Source organism: Frieseomelitta varia, unplaced genomic scaffold, assembly GCF_011392965.1.
Source record: "Frieseomelitta varia isolate USP_RPSP 00005682 unplaced genomic scaffold, Fvar_1.2 scaffold_310, whole genome shotgun sequence".
Taxonomy (NCBI): domain Eukaryota; kingdom Metazoa; phylum Arthropoda; class Insecta; order Hymenoptera; family Apidae; genus Frieseomelitta; species Frieseomelitta varia.
Genome location: NW_025110047.1, coordinates 14,683 through 37,409, shown reverse-complemented (window position 1 = coordinate 37,409; position 22,727 = coordinate 14,683). Strand labels below are relative to the sequence as shown.

Below are 22,727 nucleotides of genomic sequence, written 5' to 3'. Positions count from 1 at the left end.
AATATATTAATAATTTATATACGTATAATATACGTATGTAGAATATATTAATAATTTATATACGTATAATATACGTATGTAGAATAAATTAATATTTTATATACGTATGTAAAATATATTAATAATTTGTATACGTATATGTAAAATATATAATTTGTATATGTATAATATACGTATGTAAAATGTATTAATAATTTATATATGTATAATATATTAATAATTTATATATAATATATTAATAATTTATATATATATATATATATATATATATATATATATATATATAAGGAATTAGGCAAAATAAATATATTTACTTGTTTATAAAAAACACGTCTCATTGAAAATAATTTGAGGCCAATCTGTCCAATGAATTTATTTAATGGCAGTATAATTAACTAAGAAATAAACTGAGATATGTTTTCTGTTTGATTGCTTGCTGTCTGGATTGCAGGGAAGAAAATTTAAAGCGTGTGGTGCCTTAGTAGGTGAAAACCGTGGTTTTCTAATAGCTCGGTCGTTGCTAATGAACGTTGCCTCTTTAATTCGTGGATGCGCGTCCCACTCGTTCTCTCTGCCCGTGTGCCCTGATTCTTCGCGTTTCTAAAGGAACATCGTGACGTTGGTAGTCGACGTCTATTCTTGCACCGTGGATTATCCTATAATCCCTACTTCTGACTATTGTCAATATTGTTGTGACGTTCGATCTTTTCTCGTCCGCGATTTCCAGCAGATCTGCCTGCCTGCTTCGGGCGTCATCCGCGCCATCTTTTATAGATTTTCCATTAGTCGGCGGGCGGAGAGCAAAGGATAAGTCTCGAGAATTTTCAGATTAAGGAAGTTACTTGGTCCAGGGACTAGGAAAATTCGCGAAAGCTGCGAAACTTTTTCGTCGAAAACTGAAAGGTAAAAGGGAGGAACAACGAGCTAATAGAGCTGATAATTAAGGGGTCAGGATGGTGTGAAATTTTCAAAAAAAGTCGATTTTTTTTTTTTTGTTCTGTTTTAAATAGTAGTTCGAAGCCTTAGAAATAAGATACGAAAGGTCCTAGCCTTTAGAACGACTTATTCTGGGGTGTAATAATAAATCCGCGGGTACAGAATAATTGAATTTGTATCACTGTATACAACTTTAAGCAGTATTATAAAGTGTAAATCGTGTGATTCAAATGTTGATTTTGGCGAATCGAATATTAGAGGACTTGGACTCAATTTAGTTGTGAGTTGTAAGAACTGTGAGCCGCGATATGTAAGTAAAAAAAATAATAAGTAAGGGATACGTATGAAAAATGACGTTCTGAAACTTTAAAACGCGTTTTTCTCGTAACTAGGTTTTTAGAAATGGTGTGCTGAAGATATCTTGGAATCTAACGAACCGATTACTGTGAAACTTGGCACGTATCTTTAGTGAAATATTTACTAGGGATTGACGATCGAACAATTTTTAATTTGTAACAATTTCGAAAAATACGAACAAAAAACTGTAGAAACGTTTGGCGAATAAATAGCTGCTATTTTCATAATTTTCACAAGAACGGAAACGTTGGATCATCAATTCCTAGAGAATATCGTTTACTTTTGAACTTTCTTTCGCCTCTTTTGCCGCAGCTAATCCTGTTTGGCTGGAATCATGCACACCGTTAGGCAATGTAGAAAAAAATTGTACAAAAGGATGTTAAAAGTTTAAATAACAGCCCTCTTTTTTTTTTCTTTTAATGTTGCTTTTTACAGTTCATAATGCGTTAAAATAAACCACGAAAGCTCATGTCAGTCAAATATGTACTCTTTTTTTTTAAGTAGTCCTCCGTAATTTTTAGGCCTGTCACCTCAAGAAATTAAAGAAAATCGCAAACGATTAATGCATCAACGTGTCTGCCACATACTTTCGAGATCCTGTTTCCCATTCGTGTAACGTAACACATTTACGCGAATAATAAGAACACTCAAAATGTAGAACGATTCTTTCCAGTGTCAAAAAAAAAAAAAAAAAAAAAAAAAAAAAAAAAAAAAGAAACTCCTGACAGCTTGCTAAACTAAACTCGGTGAAAGTTGTTCAATTTGAAAACTCGCTTGTTACCCGAGGTAACAAGTTGAGTGGTTAATTTAAATTTTCTACTCGGTGGCGGAAGGCGCGAGAGAAGCGATAAGCAAAAATTTCCTTTTTCGAGTGTCGTAGCTCGTTCTCAGCTTCCCTCTTCTCTCTCTCTCTCGATTCTACGAATACGCGTGGCGTAAACTTTTGCAATTCTGTCTATCCCGCGAGGCGAGATATCACTCAATTTGTATACGGGATAAATCGGCGAGCTTCTCCGAAGGACAGATTATTCTCACTGTGACTAACGCGTGCAATCTAAAGTCTTCTTACGTGATCCTCTGAAGACGCGTTGACGTCACTTCTGCTTTTTTTTTTTACGCGTTTTACCTAAACTAATATAACTTCCGTTATGAACGGACCTTCGCTCGGTTGCGAAACTTTTAATCGACTTTGGATGATTTTCCGTTTCGTCGAATTTTGGACGAGGCAGAATTACAGTTTACAATGGCCGCAATTACAGGGGGAATTTCGACGGCCACGACAGCCTTTAAATAAACAAACTTGTTTAAAATATATTATATGACTGACAAACTTTTCTGTGCTGTGAAATAAATTTGTTTATAATCATAAAAGAAAGTTAATCTATAGAAGGTTAACACTGATATATAGTATATAATATTATATATGATATATAATAATATATAATATAAATTATATTATATGATATACAATATAATATATAACGTAATATAATATAATACAATATAATTTATATTATATATTATTACATAACATATATTGTGTATATAATAACAATAATATAATATATTATTATATAAATTATATTGTATTTTATTATATTATGTTACGTTATATATTATATGTTATATAATAATATAATACAATATAATTTATATTATATATTATTATATAAATTATATTGTATTATATTACTAATATATTACGTCATATATTATATATTATTATTATATATACAATATATGTTATACATTAATATATAATATTTATTATATTATGTGATATACAATATAATATATAACGTAATATAATATAATATAATATAATATAATATAATATAATACAATATAATTTATATTATATGTTATTATATAAATTATATTGTATTATATTATATTACGTTACATATTATTTATTTTTATTATATATACAATATATGTTATATAATAATGTATAATATAAATTATATCATATGATATAAAATATAATATATAACGTATTATAATATAATGTATTTCAATGTAATTTATATTATACATTATTATATATTACGTCATATATTAAATTATTATTATTATGTATACAATATATAATATTTAACATACACTCTATATATAATAACATATAATATAAATTATATTGTATTTTATTGTATTATATTACTAATATATTACGTATTATATTATATATTATTATTATATATACAATGTATGTTATATGATAATATATAATACAAATTATATTATATAATATGCATTATTATTATATATACAATATATATGTTATATGATAATATAAATTATATCATATAATATATGATAAATGATGGTATGCAAGAAGTAAACCGAATAATTCGAAGATCAATGCCGCAGCTCTGACTCACCGGCGTGTCCTCTCGAGGAGCGGGCGATCTTGCGTTCGACCGCCGCCCCCGTTTGCGTTAAATTGGGCTACGATTGAAAGAAAAAGGGGGTCACAGAGTGGCGGTGCGCCGAGGCAAACCGCGGGTGTTGTCGTTCGGGCGCGCCCCAAACGTTCTTCCTTCACTGGGATTACCGGCCAGCTCGAAAATCGAGAGGGAGCATTCAATTAGGGCTTATCGGTTCTCGAGGCGAGTTTTTATCGCGTTTGATCGCCCTTTATTCGCGTGTACCGGCCGTCCCTGCGCTGCAGCCCCGCGGCTTTTCCACCCTTATCTCAATGCTCGTGCCTCATTTGCGAACGAGAAGCTCTTGCCAGCGTGTCGCACCGAGGATAAAAAGGCTGCTTCTCTGTCTTCAACCTTTCCCCTCGCCCCCTCCCGTCCACTCCCTTATCTCTTATCAACCCTTTCTTCATAAAACGATAACTATAAATACCAACGCGTTTACCTTGCCGCCAACGCGATTTTACGTGCTACGCGACAGTGTGCGTTGCCTCTTTTCAACGTTTCTCAACGTCCAAATTTCCCGCAAGTCCGTAAAATTAACAGACTGATTGTAATTTAATTGAAGGAAAAGAAAAACAATGTGGACAAATAACGTAAATAATTGTTATATTTAATTGATGATTAAATTTTAATACTTTTCGTCACTGTGATCGACTATACATGTGTATTGCCTTAGGTTAGGTCATCAGTCGCTCTAGAGTCTTTGTTGTTTCGAATCGTCGTTAATAAATCCGATAAATTGTGAGATGCAAAGTAAAAAATAAAAGCCTATAATTTAAGTCGATTATTTAGCTAACTTAAGAAAATTAAGAAGAAAACGACAAAATTTTTTTGAAGGGGGATGTACTCGTGAACGAAAAGCCTAATCAAGAGATAAAGAAAAGATCGAGGCATCGATGCCAGCATACTGAAGCTTTAAACAAACATAAACATCTGTGACGTTTGTTTTTCGTCTTTTGTTACGTTAATATATTAAGGGCACCCATAAATAATATCATTTTTTTCAAATTTAATGAACATTTCCATCTAGTAATAATTTAACTTGTCATAACATAGACCTATATTCTAGTTAAATATATGGACACTCAGTGTGCTTATTGTTAAATTGTGTTATAGATTAAAATCATATTGACTCTTAAATTTTAAATACATTGTATTTTACATACATTGTAAATTTTACAAAATTTAAAATTTTTAAATTTTACAACATACATAAAATAAAATTTTACATACATTGTAAATTTTACAAAATTTAAAATTTTTAAATTTTAAATTTAAAATTTAAAATTTTTAAATTTTACAAAATTTTAATTACATACATAAAATAAAATTTTACATACATTGTAAATTTTACAAAATTTTAATTACATTGTATTTTACATACACAAAATAAAATTTTACATACATTGTATTGAGGACTTCGATATCACTATAATATACTTTTAATATTTTCTGCAATCCAAAGTGAAAATCCATCCAAATTTGTTTACTTTACAGCGACGCGTTGGAAGCTGAAAGGAAAAACGGCTGGCAGTCCCTTGAAAGTTCCGGAGCAACAGACGACGAGGAACTAAATCCCAGGACTATCGGTTTATCTTTTCGCTAGGAACTAAGTCGAATCCCCCATTTGTTCCTCTCGCCTAGACGAATTGAATTCGCCAAGTTTATTTCGAACAGGTGAGTTGAGTTTCATTTGTGTAGGATGTCGTTCTACCAACGATACCGAAGAATTTATCTTTCAAAACACGTTGAAAATTACAACTTGAAATGTTTTCTGCACTTGTGAGCGAAAACTTTTGATATCAAAATCATCAGTAGCAAATTCGATAGCAAAACCTTGATCTGTCGTACGGTTGTTCAATACAATCAGCTGATAATCAGTTGGGCATGGTGAATCGATTAAATAGGGGAATTAAAATTAATAATGAAAAATTAAAGTGTCAGCAATAGCGATTGAACTTATAAGTTAACAATTAATAAATTTTACTGTGATAAAAATAATATTTATATTTATAATATATCATATATATTTCTCATATTATTATTATAAAAATATTTATATTTATAATATATCATATATATTTATCATATTATTATTATAAAAATATTTATATTTATAATATATCATATATATTTATCATATTATTGATAAAAATAATATTATAAATATAAATAATATTATAAATATAATATATTATAATATTATAAATATAATTTATCAATAATATTTATATTTATATTAAAAACTTATATTATAAGTTAACAATTAATAAATTTTACTGTGATAAAAATAATATTTATATTAAATTTGTTTGATTATTAGGTGAAATTCAAATCAATAACAATAATATAGATTTATAAATTAAAATATATAAAAATTGAATAATAAACTAGGATTAGATACCCTATCATATCATATTGAATAGTAAATGTTTATAATTAAACGTAGTATCATTAAAATGAAGTAATAAGAAAGTGCACGATACGATGAACTTCTGACCGCGATGTTGGTCGAAATAAACAGTATCAAATATTTATGATAAAACGAATCTAAATGTCTATATTTATCAGTTTAAATTAAATCTGTGTTTACGAGCTTCAAGTCACTCTGGCATCGCGCACGTTACAATTACTAACGAATTATTTCGCTCGATAAAGAATTCACGAGCCAAATAATTCGTTAATAATTGTAACGCGTGCGATGTCAGAGTGACTCGAGCCTCGTAAATATAGATTTCAATTTAAATTCATAAACATGGACATTTAGATTCATTTTATCGTAAATATTCGATAAAGAATTCACGAGTGTTTACACCGGTGAACAGGGTATTTTATTCTCGCTCGTAAAACACCGGAGAGGGGCGGGGGGGGGGGGGGCTTGGCGGGTAAAGTTCGCCCCGCGCAAATTTACGGGGCACCTTGCGTAAATAAATTAAAAGGGATCTCGGGGTGGAAAGTTCTCAGGGTCGCAGACAGACCTATCGCGATACGATAGGATTTTCAACGTACTACGTGGCACGATGTGGCGATGTGGTGCATAAACCTATCCCTTTACTTCTTCTTAGCGTCTACCGAGGGGCCGGGGCAAGCTTTTCGCGTAACTTCCATCTTCGACGACGTCTTTCTCCCCGTGGCAGGCGCATTCGAACGGAAAGAATGGTAGGAACTCGATAACGCCGCGAGAAAATATTTTCGAACGGGGGAAAGGAGCGGGAGGGAGGGAGGGGGGGGGGGGAGGGGACACCGCCGGTTTCGTTACCACCTGACTACCCTGCTTTATTCCAACGATTCCTCCACCTCTCCCTTCTCTCCACGACCCCGCCGTCGGATCGTAACTTTCCTCATTTCCTTCGTCGTCGAAACTGCGCTCGCGGTACCGCTACGAAATAATGTTCCCTTCGTCGATTAACTTCTTGACTTTCTTTACGGGAAATTTTCTTTACGGCGATGTTTTAATATTAATCAACTCTTGCGTTGGAATGAATACGCGCGTCGAGAATTTTTTGTTTCCCAAAAATTGTAACATTATTCTCAGTTTCACGTACGCTTAGAACGTAACCCAGGCAAAACAAATGACAAGTTTATTACTTCTTAATCATTTTTCTATCTAGCGATATCATACCGACGAGTTCAAAAGAAAGAGAGAGCGACGAAATTGTTGTGTACGGCTCGGACACTCGTTATGGTCCGCGATCAGTTGCCAGCGCAACGTGGTTAATAAAATGCAGAGGTACGCGATACACAAAAATTTACGAAACTGTAATATTCTTTGCAATATTTTAACAAATAGTATTTCTCATTTTTATTCAGAAAAGTATGAGTTTGTACGAACGTTCGAAATTTAATGTTTCGATTGTAAAATTAAAATACTCTGCTTACGAATTATAAGTATATATCTGAGACAATTTTTTTATTTTTGTTCAGAAAGATACAAGTTCTTACGAACGTTCGAAATTTAGTGTTTCGATTGTGAAATTAAAATGCTCTGCTTACGAATTATAAGTATATATATATATATATGAGACAACTTTTTTATTTTTGTTCAGAAAGATACAAGTTTCTACGAACGTTCGAAATTTAGTGTTTCGATTGTAAAATTAAAATACTCTACTTACGAAATATAAGTATATATACTAGTAGTAGTAAATTATTAGTTGTTTATAATTGATACTATAATATTCTCAATATTCTTAAATGATAATTTTATAACTTACTATAAGTACATATATATATATATATATATATATATATATATATATATATATATATATATATATATATATATATATATATGTAAAATTTTCTTTTTTTNATATATATATATATATATATATATATATATATATATATATATATATATATATATATATATATATATATATATATATATGAGACAATTTTTTTATTTTTAATTCAGAAAGATACAAGTTTCTACGAACGTTCGAAATTTAGTGTTTCGATTAATAAAATTAAAATTCTCGAAAAAGCGACGAATTATTCGGTCACTCGTTACGGTCTGCGCCAAGGGCAGTTAATGGAACATCGAAATATTTTATGCGACACACGTCATGTACGTGTCGATGGAGACAACCGTAGGGAGGAAGAGGAAGAGAAAGTTTTCGAAAACGAGATTTATCGGAGAGTTCTTGTTTTGATAGTTCGGGATTCTGACAGTTTTCCCACCTTAATTAAAACGAACGTTGTTCGTCCCTTAATGAGAACAAAGAGCAGGCTGGATATTGGATTTCTGGCCGGGCATTTTTCCCAACTGAACGAAAATCCTCTTACGACTTTCACGAGCGGGTATCGCGCGCGTAAAGCGCGCGGATTTTTCATTACGGCATTGTTCGTCGTGTGGTCGCTTGTTGTTTTTCTTTCTTTCTCGTTTTCTTTCTGATCCTCTCTTTCTGCGCCTTTTTCCCACGTTTCCATCTCTCTCTCTCTTTCTCTCTCTCTCTTTGTCTTGTCCTTTTGTCTTCCTACTTCTTCCGTTTCCTTTCTTTTCTCTCCCCGAAAAATTGTCGACCGAAAACCAGGCTTCAGCCAGTTCGAAAGTTTCGCCAGTTCTCCAAACTTACGAACGCGAGAGAAAATATGTACACGTGTAATTAACCATTGTAAACTGACCATTCGAATGTTTCTGTTGGATACTGTTTATCGATATAAAACGATGTGTTTTGAGAGACTTAAATTCGTAGAAACACACGAATGAAAGCTCGTGCGTTGCAGAGATTTTCTGTTTCTTTTTTACTTTGACGTCTCTGATGGAAATGTTATGCTTTAAACCTAATGTGGGTCCCCAATTTGATTTTCTAGGTGAGCAGAATAAGCTATTAACAGTGAATCTTTTGCATTTCGGCTCAGAATGAGCTCAAATTGTATTTTGAATTTGCTAGGTACCTCTAGTTTAGTTTATATTTATTATATAATATATATTTTATATTTATTATAATATATAATATATATTTTTTATTTATTATATATAATATATTATAATATTATTATAATATATATTTTATATTTACTATATATTATATATTATAATATATATTTTATATTTATTATATATTATATATTATAATATATATTTTATATTTATTATTTATTATATATTATATATTATAATATATTTTAAATTTGTTGTATAATAATTCCAATGACCGAGAGGACCTTCATTAAAATTATTTTATATTCGTGCGTTTCAGTTCATCTTTAAATGAAAATTTAACTTAACACGCGTTGTGCAATGCACACCGACTAATGGCCTTTCAGGCCTCCTCCGCAAAGTCAGAGATTCACTTTCTGAATAATAAAAATTACGTGCGCAACAAGGATAGAGATTTTTAGAGACGTTTAGATGGTCGAAAGAAATTTGGGAACCACATTTAACTTTTGACGTTGGTAGTTAGTCGCAGTGTTAACGTACCGCTGTTATGATATCGTATTGGTAAAGGTTGAAAATATACATCGATGAAAGATTATAAATATATACACATACATCTGTGTATACAAGTAAACTAGAAATTCGCGAGAAATCTCGGGCGAAAAATAAGCGAGATTATCCACTATAATAATCCATAACGGATGGATACAAAGAACTGGGGGAGAGGATCACAGGTGTCATTGGAAACGCATCCGATTGTCGAGTTTGCGAGAAATTCCTCGAGCTCGAGTACATAAGCGTCGTTAATAATGGTCTCAAAGGACGAAGGATACCGGCGTAAGTCTGCGCTTAATCCCACTTCTTCTGGCTGGACGAGAGGAGAGAGAGAGAGAGAGAGAGAGAGAGAGAGAGAGAGAGAGAGAGTGGAAAGCCCATTTTCTGGAGACTCTCAGGATTACAAGCTCTTGAAAAGCATCCAGTTAGCCTATTTTATTCATCCCGCCGAGGCAAACAAAATAAATCGAGCTAAAGCATGAGAAGCGAGGAAAAAGAAAGAATCTCAACAGCGGAGAAACAAAATAAAAATGATGTTCTAATTAGCCCTCCTCTCCCCGCTGCGTGCCAGCGTCCACATTCGTCGGATTCTTCGGGGTTCTTCAATTGAAAAATACTTCCGTGAAAAATACTTTGACCGTGAAAACTGCGAAATCCAAACACCAGGTGAATTGTTCCGTGAACTTTCGAATTATCGACTCGAGTCTGTCAAATTTGGACCGCTTTGTCTTTGAGAAATTCCTTACGGCGCGTCTTTTTTTCAACTTTGTCAGGGAATTTTTTGCAAAGAAACTATTATGACCTTTTGCAGTCAAATTGACAGGGTTCGTTTGCACGTGTTTCAACGACGTTTCGAAATTTTTTGGCATAAAAGAAAGTTAAAATTAGTGGCACTGCATACTCTGGAACATAGTCGCTTTTAAAAAAGGTCGTCTCACGATGTCCATGATTCCGGACATTCTGCTTGTCGGAAATAAAAAAAAAAAAAAACGTGAATGTCCCTTGATTAGTATGAGTTTGGCTATAGCAGGTATACCAGAACAAAAGAAAAAAGTCGGCAATTAGAACAGTGGCGATACTTCGAAGTTCGATTATCGATTTTTGCATGTTTTTGTTGAACTTCGGAGGCCTAAAAGAAATATAAAAAAAATAAAATTTTTTGGTTGATTCTGGTATAGTCACACGTGTACTAAATGCGTGCGACTATACTTAAAATTTTGAGACAATTGGTGAAGTAGATTTCGTGATATCATGGACTGTTCTGAAGAACATAGTTTCCAGAAAAATGTCTTTAAATTGGCCTTTCCAGAAAAATGCCTTTAAATGCCTTTAAATGCCATTAAAAATGTTTAATATTGCGGTGACAATGACGTCGCGTCCTTCAAACAACCATAACTTCGTTAACTTTAACGTTAAGAGTTCACACGTAAGGTTACAGAGATTTATTTTCGAAACTATGTCCTTCAAGAATATGCAAAAAAAAAAAAAAAAATCAAAAGTTTTCATCAAAAGTTCTAGAATATCCCCTTAACTCGAGTGTATTATTCACCATGTACCTATGACGTAAAAATTCGTCGTTTTCCTTCGTTCGAGCGGCGATAAGGCGACAAAGAGATAAGTGTGAAACATCTTCGGTAATGCTGTCGCTCGTCGTTTCGATGAATCCTTCAGGGCCGATCAATTATTTCGAACAGACGGGACATTGAACACTCGTGGAAAGCTCGCCGCCCCCGTTAATGGAGTAGCGTAAATAAATAAGACGAACGATACGGCCGGCTTAATCCCGTGGATGAACAATCTTCACTTGACGCCTGGCTGTGTTTGTTCCTCGCCGTCGCCGAGGATCGATCCTTCGAACGTCTTCGAACGATTTAACGACCTCGCCCGGCTCGGAAGCGTTAAAACTCCCTGAAAGTATATTATAGTATCGCGCGCTACGAAGGACGGAGACAGAGAACATTGCCGTTCTATTATTAGCGTTATTATTCTGTCTCGAAAAGCACGATCGTCGTCACTTCTCTATGTTTTGTCGTGAAGCTTCCGCTGTGCACAGGGTGAATGGGTTCGTAACTTTTAGGACAGATAGCACTCGAACGTGGAAAAAGGTTCTGATAAACGTGGATCGAAAAATTAATAGTTTCAAAGTTACAGGCGATTCTTTTGTTCCCTCTGTTTTCTTTTAAACACTTTTACTATAAATAATTTTTTCTATTAATTTAAGATTTATTATTATTAAATGTTTCTCTTGACGTTTATCAATTTACATTTATATTTATATTATATATATTTATATAAACATTTATATTATCTTATATTATCTTATAATTATATAATTAATAAATACATTATTTTATTTAATATTAAAAATATTTTTATGAATTTAATAAAATTGTTTATTTATAAAAGTATTTTATAATAATTTAATTATATTTTATAAATTATTTAAATATATTTATTGTAATAAATATTATTATATTTATATACCATAGTTTAAATAATATTTGTTATAATTTCTTAGTTATTTTATACTATATATATTAATTTTAATTTATATTATTTTTTATACTTCGCTTTTATTACTTTTGTTATATTTTCTATATTTCTTCTTTTTCTCTATTCTTATATTGTTTCCTATCTATCTATCTATTTAAATAATAATATTAAATTTTCATATATTTAATATATGAATTTTTATTATATAATTTCAATTAAATTTTATAATTAATTAATTTAAATTATATAATAAAAATTCATATATTAAATATATGAAAATTTAATATTATTCCTAAGTAAAGAAAGAGATAAATATTAAAAATAATATATATTATATTATATTATTATATATTGAACTAAATATTTTATTTCATCGAAAGAATATTTGTCGTGAAGCTTTCGCTGTATACAGGTCGAATAAAAATAAGTGTTCGTAACTTTTAGGACAGATAGTACTCGAACATGAAAAAAGGTTCTGATGAACGTGGATCGAAAAATTAATAGTTTCAAAGTTACAGACGATTCTTTTGTTTCCTCTGTTTTTTTTCAAATTGAACTAAATATTTTTTTTCATCATAAATCGAAAGGATATTAAATTCCAAGTAAAAAAGTGTTAACCCGTATTGGCCCTAAATCTAATAGTTAAGGAGATAATTTATCTCGAGGATGGAGAACTGCATAGAGTACAGTTGCACGTTTGAAATAACTTTTAAATTACGTCTAATTTACGTCTAATGAAAAATTGTTTTGATTGACAAAAGTTGTTCAAAAATTTTGGGTCTCGAAATTTCCAAAGTCATCTTTATCTTTTTTTTTTTTCATGACAAGTCGAAAGAATATTAAAAAAATATTAAGCTGGTCCAAAACCTTTTGTATTGAACAATTATTCATTAGACGCACAATTTAAAAGTTACTTTCTTTAGGTGTGCAAGTTACGTGAATCACCCTATATATATATATTTCGACCGATAATTCCGCGAAACAAAGCATTGCTCCGCCCAAAATAAAATATAAAATATAACATAAAATATCTCACTCTTCATTTTTCATTTAATTCGGCTTAATTCTTATACGTGAGAAAGCGAGGGGACAAGTTTCCTCCATTTCCTCAAAATGGAATAAAATAAACCTGGTGGCGATCACGTTTGAGGACTTGAAACGCACAAGCTTCCATTAATCCGGTTTTATTCGGGACAGTCTTCAAAATAATGCGTCAATATATTAAGAGGATACGGCTAAATATAGCGGGGGGAATGATTGACCCGAACAAAGAGGCACGAGGAGACGCGAAATGCAACAGCGCAAAGGGAAAATGGATCGTCTATTGTCAGACACGTTTCGTACCACTATAACCGGGACTTACATACGTACATATATATATATATATATGTGTGTGTGTGTGTGTGTGTGTGTGTGTGTGTGTGTGTCTGTGTGTATGCCTACTCGTGTATTTCCCCTCTTCCGCCCCCTGTGACTCTTTACACATGCACTTCGATAACTGTTTCGAGCAAAAGTTGCCCCGATTGAGAGAGGCAGACTTGGAAAATTCGAGAACAGTTGGAAATGACAATGTAGAAAATAAATAGATAAGTGAATCGTATCAGGAATTTGTTGTTAAAAAGTTTAGAATAGTCGAATAGAAGAGTATATATATATATTTCACATGTCGTGTAATTCCTTAGAATTTTTATACTTTTTATAAAAAAAAAAATCTCATCTATCTTTTGAAATGTGTATCGTTTCTTTCTTTTCCAGTAGATATATTGAGATAAATGTATACATGTGTGTTGATATATATGTATATATATAGTAGTAAGCATAGTAAGATAAATTATACACATGTATAGTAGTAGTATAGTAAAATAAATTATATACATACATACATATTAAAACACTTTGTTGTGAAAAAGTTAGAATATTTTACATTTCGTGTAATTCCATAGAATTTTTATACTTTTTATAAAAAGAAATCTCATCTATCCTTTGAAATGTGTATCATTTCTTTCTTTTCCAGTAGATATATTGAGGTAAATGTATACATGTGTGTATATATATGTAGTAAGCATAGTAAGATAAATTATACACATGTATAGTAATAGTATAGTAAAATAAATTATATACATACATATTAAAACACTTTGTTGTGAAAAAGTTAGAATATTTTACATTTCGTGTAATTCCATAGAATTTTTATACTTTTTGTAAAAAGAAATCTCATCTATCCTTTGAAATGTGTATCATTTCTTTCTTTTCCAGATATATTGAGATATATTGAGGTAAACGTATACATGTATATATACATGTGTATATATATATAGTAGTAAGCATAGTAAGATAAATTATACACATATAGTAACATAAATTATATATATATATATATATAATTATATATATATATATATATATATATATATATATACACATATTAAAACACTTTGTTGTGAAAAAGTTAGAATATTTTACATTTCGTGCAATTCCATAAAATTTTTATCATCTGTCCAGTAGACATATCAAGGAAAGTTTTACAAACGTCATTCTCCAAAATGGCGTAACTTATAGCGTGAGACACAAGCCCACCAATGACTTATGCACACACACATATACATATACATATAATATATATATCTGTATGATTCGTCAGAAACTACTCTCTTTTTTACCACTCATTAATTTCGATAGTAGCATCTCGCGAGTCGAAACGAACCAGCAAATCTCGCCTCACTGGCAGAAGTTAGGAATAATAACGATATTGTTGCGGTGAAAGGGAGAGAAGCTCGCTGATTCTTCTCTTTTTTCTCTCTCTCTGTCTCTCTCTCTCTCTCTTTCTCTTTTTCTCGCGTAAACCAGCAACCAATTACGTTAAAAGATCCGGGAGCTACGACGAGTTGCTCCTTGACTGTGGGGGAGAGGCGAGGGAAATAAGACAGAAAAGTAGACGAAAAACGGGGGAGAAAGAAAATGAGGGTGGAAAAGGGTCGCTGGAAGGAAACTGCGCGCTGGAATGACAACTGTAAACCAGTTTCGTCATTATGAATTATCCGCTCATGAATCTTTTTACCCTATATACAGAATCACAAACTGTTTAGTGAATTTGAGAATATCGTCGTGCTAATTTTTAATAATTCTTCAAATCTGCTATTATTGTTATTTGCTGTAAATTGTTATTCTATTTAATTTCTATATATATTATAATTTTTATTTAAATTTTGATAATTTTTCAAATCTGCTAACATTATTATTTCTATATATTATTATTCTATTTAATTTCTATATATATTTAATTTCTATATTTAATTTATATTTCTATATTTTTTTTCTATATATTATTATTCTATTTAATTTCTATATTTAATTTCTATATTTTAATTTCTATATTGTTATTTCTATTTAAATTTTAATAATTTTTCAAATCTGCTAACATTATTATTTCTATATATTATTATTCTATTTAATTTCTATATATATTATTATTTCTATTTAAATTTTAATAATTTTCCAAATCTGCTAACATTATTATTCTATTTAATTTCTATATATATTATTCTTTCTATTTAAATTTTAATAATTTTTCAAATCTGCTATCATTATTATTTCTACCCAATTGTCTTCTATTGAAATTCTTTCACTCGTAAAGTAGTAAAAGCTCTTGAAATTTATTCGGTATTGAATATCGTCGTGCTAATTTTTAATAATTTTTCAAATCTACTATCATTATTATTTCTATATATTATTATTCTATTTAATTTCTATATATATTATTCTTTCTATTTAAATTTTAATAATTTTTCAAATCTGCTATCATTATTATTTCTACCCAATTGTCTTCTATTGAAATTCTTTCACTCGTAAAGTAGTAAAAGCTCTTGAAATTTATTCGGTATTGAATATCGTCGTGCTAATTTTTAATAATTTTTCAAATCTACTATCATTATTATTTCTATATATTATTATTCTATTTAATTTCTATATATATTATTCTTTCTATTTAAATTTTAATAATTTTTCAAATCTGCTATCATTATTATTTCCATCCAATTGCCTCCTATTGAAATTCTTTCACTCGTAAAGTAGCGAAAGCTCTCGAAATTCGATTTGTTCGATATTGAACGACCCGAAGAAGGAAAATGGGAAAGGTAGAAAACTGCGCACGGTGATGACAACTACAAGCCAGCTTCGTCATTATGAATTATCTATGCGCGAATGACGCCTGCGCCTTTACGGCGAGCAAAAGCGAATTTCACTTGTCTTTTGCGTTGAATCCACTCTGGAGACGCATCTCTCGTTCTCATGTGCCTCCCTTGCGAAGGCAAAGACAGCCAAGGGTGAATTTGATGGTTAAGTCGAAATGGAAATTGGCTTTGGCCAGAATTTCGAGTAAGAGTATTTGTGGCGAAGCGGTCACTCTCTCAATTTTGTTAGAATTTTTTAGGGATTAGTTAGAATTTTTGAACAGCGCGAAAAAGTAAAACGTAGAATTCGGGAGCTTTCGGTTCAGCAATTTCTAGCTCTTTTATGTTTATCCTTTTCTGTCTTTTATTTTATAAAATTTTATTTTATATAATTTTGTTTTATAGAATTTTTATTCTACAAAATTGTAGTTTATAAAATTATTGTTTTATAAAATTTTATTTTATAGAATTTTTATTTTATATAATTTTACTTTATAGAATTTTTATTCTACAAAATTTTAGTTTATAAAATTATTATTTTATAAAATTTTTATTTTATAGAATTTTTATTTTATATAATTTTACTTTATAGAATTTTTATTCTACTAAATTTTAGTTTATAAAATTTTTATTTTATAAAATTTTATTTTATAGAATTTTCATTTTATATAATTTTACTTTATAGAATTCTTATTCTACAAAATTTTAGTTTATAAAATTTTTATTGTATAAAATTTTATTTTGTAGAATTTTTAAGCCAAAGCAATTTTTATTCCTGCGTATGCTAAATTCTTTTCACAAGTATAGGACCAGAAATCCTCTTACGCAGCAAATTTCACTCTTCTTAATCTCCCTTTTTCATTTGGCTAGAAATTGTCCGATTTGTAATTTTTTGGAGTAACTTTCCTATTCCTTGTAGTCTAATTTCTCTGACTAATTCTGATTTTCATTCTAACTATATTTCCAACGTTAATATAAAGTAAGATTTGAAATTCTTGTTCTGCATGATCTTTCCTTTTTACAAAGAATCTTGTAATAAAGGTTTTAATAACCTCGACAGTAAAAGTAAAACACTTTAATAAATTTTCTAATAACAATTTTTTTAACGCAGGAAATATAATACATAGTCAACTTGTGATTAACCTGTTTCGTTCTCCTCGTTACGTTTGTTCTTAAAAGAAAAATCGAAACGTGTGTAATTGCCAGTTGTTACGATGGACAATGGATAGTACAACAGCAGTTTGCTTCCATGAATCCATGAACATACAATACGTGTGTATATGTGTGTGTATATGTGTGCGTTACCTCGTGAAGAATGTACAAAACGTGGAATATTATTTATGCAAACCATCCGTCCGTACTATACGTGCATAACAAAAATTCTCCTACTTTTATATTTAGTTTCTTCCTTCTTTCTTTTTCTCTTGCAAAGAGTATATAGGTAGAAAAGCAGCAAGCTGCTGCTAAACCGACGATATAAATGAAAGGTAGAACATTCGGTAGATAACAGAAACGATTAAACGAGGGGACCTTAGCAGTTGATGTGTAGTTTAGCGAGTATCGTGCCATCGTCCTCGGAGTTTGAAAATTATCATCCTCCCACTGTTCGAAGAGTTTACTTTAGAATACCGTGGGCGACGATATCGCGGTGCATGAACTTCGTGGGCTTCCACGTCGTTGCGTTTCAATTTCAAAAGTTGCAAACAATCGCGTACAGACGATTGGCAAAATATTCCTCCTCCCTGGCTGTAATCGGAATTTCGCGCATCACTTTCACCTTGTTACACGATACACTGCCTTTTGAATTCTATCAACATTGCCATTTCGAGATGAGAAGAAAGAGGGAGAAAAGTAATTCTGGAAAAATTAGAATCGTTCGAGAGAGATTAAAACGTATGCACGCGTGTACAGGGATCGGTGGGAAGATGAATTAAGAAGATAAATATGGCTAGGTGAAAAAGTGACCGTTTTTCGATTGGCAAAAGCCAATGTGACTGGATAAAGGCGGTTTCGACAGGCAACAGTGAGTTTTCGCTGACGAATCGTCGGGCATAAAACGAGCCAACAAAGACGGCACATTTATCGAAAGTTGTTAACACGCTGCTAACGGGACAACCCCCGATCGGAATTACTTCGCCTCGCGTCCACCGTGAAAAGTTAAAATACCCCGCCGATATTCCATCGATGATGGAACGATTTCTTTTTTTCACGTTACACAACCATGAATGAAAGCTTTAATTAGTTGATGATTTTATGGAACAATTCTATTATAATATATATACATATATATAATAAAATTAAGTCTATTATTATAAAATATAATATAAATTAATTTATATTAAATAATATATATAATAGAATATATAGAATATAATATATATATATAATAGAATATATAGAATATAATATATATATATAATAGAATATATAAAATAAAATTAAATCGCTATTATAATATATAAAATATAATATAAATTAATTTATATTAAATAATATACATAATAAAATATATAGAATATAATATATATATATATATGTAATAGAATATATATAATAAAATTAAGTCGCTATTATGATATATAAAATATAATATAAATTAATTTATATTAAATAATATATGAAATATAATATAAATTAAAAATATACTAGAGACTTGTATAAATATTAAATATATCGGAGGATTCTAATAAATTAAATGGTTTTTCGAGAATTTTCTCAACAGAATTATTCTCCTGGAATTTTTTCGAGTATTTAAAGAGTCTCTTAAAGTAACGCGGCTTTTATTTACAATGTGAAAGCAAGAACGTGAATTAATTAATTTAGTAAAAGGTTAACTACCTTAATAGTGTAACCAGAAATAATTTCATTCTATATATATTACAATTCGTATTCTAAACGCAAGCGCGCGAAAGCTTGGTTTAATTAATGAAATTTACTGGATAAAGATCTTGCGTGTTTTGAACATAATTTTGAACAAAACCGAATCCTAATTTATTACAGAATTAATATGCATTTCTGTGAATCTCACGAATCGTCGCAAAAATAATTGTGACCGAGAATTTTTTCCCCCAAATTTACAAAACAAATGACAAATTTATTACTTCTCAATAATTTCTATCCAGTGATATCGTACCGACGAGTTCAAAAGAAAAAGAACGCGACGAATTATTGTGTACGGCTCGGTCACTCGTTATGGTCCGCAATCAGTACCCAGCGCAAGTTGTTAATGGAATGCAGAGGTACGCGAAACACAAAAATTCACGAAGCTGTATATTCTTTGCAACATTTTAACAAATAGTATTTCACATTTTTATTCAGAAAAGTATGAGTTTGTACGAACGTTAGTATTACGATTGTAAAATTAAAATCCTCTACTTCAGAAATATAAGTATATATATGAGACAATTTTTGTTCATTTTTTATTTTTGTTCAGAAAGACACAGGTTTCTACGAACGTTGGAAATTTAGTGTTTCGATTGTAAAATTAAAATCCTCTGCTTCAGAAATATAAGTATATATATGAGACAATTTTTTTATTTTTGTTCAGAAAGACACATGTTTCTACGAACTTTCGAAATTTAATGTTTCGATTGTAAAATTAAAATCCTCTGCTTCAGAAATATAAGTATATATATAAGACAATTTTTTTATTTTTGTTCAGAAAGATACAAGTTTCTACGAACTTTCGAAATTTAATGTTTCGATTGTAAAATTAAAATCCTCTGCTTCAGAAATATAAGTATATATATGAGACAATTTTTTTATTTTTGTTCAGAAAGACACAGGTTTCTACGAACGTTCGACATTTAGTGTTTCGATTGTAAAATTAAAATCATCTGCTTACGAATTATAAGTATATATATGTGAGACAGTTTTTTTTTACTTTGTTCAGAAAAATAGAAGTTTCTACGAACGTTCGAAATTTAGTGTTTCGATTGTAAAATTAAAATGGTCTGCTTACGAATTATAAGTATATATCTGAGACAATTTTTTTATTTTTGTTCAGAAAGATACAAGTTCCTACGAACGTTGGAAATTTAGTGTTTCGATTGTAAAATTAAAATGCTCTGCTTACGAATTATAAGTATATAACTGAGACAATTTTTTTATTTTTGTTCAGAAAGATACAAGTTCCTACGAACGTTGGAAATTTAGTGTTTCGATTGTAAAATTAAAATGCTCTGCTTACGAATTATAAGTATATAACTGAGACAATTTTTTTATTTTTGTTCAGAAAGATACAAGTTCCTACGAACGTTGGAAATTTAGTGTTTCGATTGTAAAATTAAAATGCTCTCCTTACGAATTATAAGTATATATCTGAGACAATTTTTTTATTTTTGTTCAGAAAGATACAAGTTCCTACGAACGTTCGAAATTTAGCGTTTCGATTGTAAAGTTAAAATCCTCGATAAAGCGGCGAATTATTGTGTACGGTTCGGTCGCTCGTTATGGTCCGCGGACCAGTTGCCAGCGCATGGGGTTAACAGACGAAAAGCACCAGGAATTGGTGCAACGCGATAAAAATCGTCTGGTGTGTCCGGGGATCGTGTGCACGAGACCACATCCGTCCGTGCCCCGTGTCCGTGTGCGTTAGGTTGTCTACGCTGAGGATGACGATAGTGGTGGTGGCCGGTGTGGCGCATCGATTCCGGGGGCGAGGAGGGGCGGGCGAAGGATGAGGAATAGGAGTAGGAGGGAAACGTTTCGAAAAACTTTTCCCCGAGAACTCGAGTCCGCGTAACTTGCTACTTACCTTGGCAGCGATCGCCCCGTATCAAGCCAGTCCTCAACTTCCCACAGTCGTGTGTATGCCGAGCATATCGCCTCGCCGACGCGTAACAAACTTCCTCCTCAGCCTCTCGCGATCGTTTCGAGATCCCCGAGCCTTTCACACGGGGACAATTCCTTCTTTCCTTCGTCTGATCTCGAAAGATCTCTCGGGCCAGCTCAAGCTTGACTCGAGACTTTTCGCGACTCGTTACGCCGTGGAACTCGTCTCGAGCTCCGCTCTCCTTAATTGCGTTGTTTTCGCTTTCTGAAAATCTTTCGTCTCGCGACCAAGTTCCCTCCTCCCTTGGACGGATCTGGAGATCTGTCCGATCCGAAACCGGAACGTGCAAGGAAACACTGGAAACACGCGGGATCCTCTCGAAGAACACTCGCAGAGAGAGAGAGAGAGAGAGAGAGAGAAAGAGAGAGAGAGAGGGAGAGAGTCCCCTTCGAGAACACTTGTAGAATCCTCTCTCAGTGAGCACACGCTATTTACGAGCTAGCGAAAGCTTCCCGCTTTCACCCCGTCATTTTCTCATTTCGTGCCCCTGGCGAGTTTGTGTTTCCCACGAGGATCGCAGGTATCTCCACGGTTATCGATAGGTCGATCGACTCGGTGCAAGACTCTCAGAGGCTTCGCCCTTGGCCACCTCCTCCACGTCGGACGCGATCGAGGCACCCGGAGACTGTTCGTCGTTTACATCGATCCGCGACCCTGTTGTCATCTGTTACTCATCTCGAGCAGCCGGACTCAACCGTCGTACCATTTCCCTCCAGATTGACAGACGATTCACCCTAGCGAGCTGCTCTCTCCCACGCAGGGACGCACGAGTCGTACACCGTGGAGGAGGAACACAGAATTTGTCTCTCGGGTGGCAAACATCTTCCGCTGGAACTGGCGCGAGAAGATCCAACGAACTGGCTTGAAAAGCTTCTCCCTCTCTCTGTTCTTCAGAAGCTTGCCACGTTGCTGAACGTTGCTCGCAGCCTCCTGCTCTCCAGTGTACTGAGAGAAGAATTACAATATTCGCGTGAAATTCTTATTCGCTAGATCGCGACGACGACGACGACGACGACGACGACGACGAGATGACCGAGTGTAGGTCGTTCACGGGGTCGCGGTATCGACGCGTATTCGACGGCTCGAAATGGGGGATGTTTTGGCCACGGCTGGACGGGGAACGGCGTTCGTCGAGTGCCGTGGAAACTGTCTGCCGTCCATGAACAGCGTCGCCGGCGACCACGGACGCACCCCGTAGGAGGGTGCACAACGCGCAAACGTAATGGTAGGGAAGGTTGCTGCGCCAGCGCGGCCTCGTGCGGCCGGATCGCCGCATGAAGGAACGCTGCAGCCCAACACGAAGGAACGTGTGCCAACTCCGTGTGTCGTCTCCTGCCGCCTGCCACTTACACACCTTCTCCGTCCTGCGTGGATACGCAGATAGCGCGTACCGATACGCGATGATTCCTCCGCTTCGCGGCTGTCCTCTTCGACTTCTCCGCGGCCAATAAGGTCGCCGAGGCCACCAGTCTTCTTCATTTTCTTTTTCTTTGTCGCGTACGTTCAAACGTCGCATTGACGTCGAGATCATTGGCGATTAGGTACTTTGCATGGTAGTTATATTTTGTGATATT

General features: G+C 32.6%; 1 protein-coding gene across 1 annotated transcript in view; it reads right to left on the bottom strand.

Moving 5' to 3' along the window:
- The window catches only part of LOC122529839 (potassium channel subfamily K member 18-like), a 40,952-nt gene extending 18,525 nt beyond the window's left edge, over positions 1–22,427 (bottom strand). The window contains exon 1 of the mRNA XM_043656309.1: positions 21,076–22,427. The gene's annotated coding sequence lies outside the window, so the exon portion shown is untranslated. The remainder of the gene's footprint in view (positions 1–21,075) is intronic.
- Between the last annotated feature and the right edge of the window lie 300 nt (positions 22,428–22,727).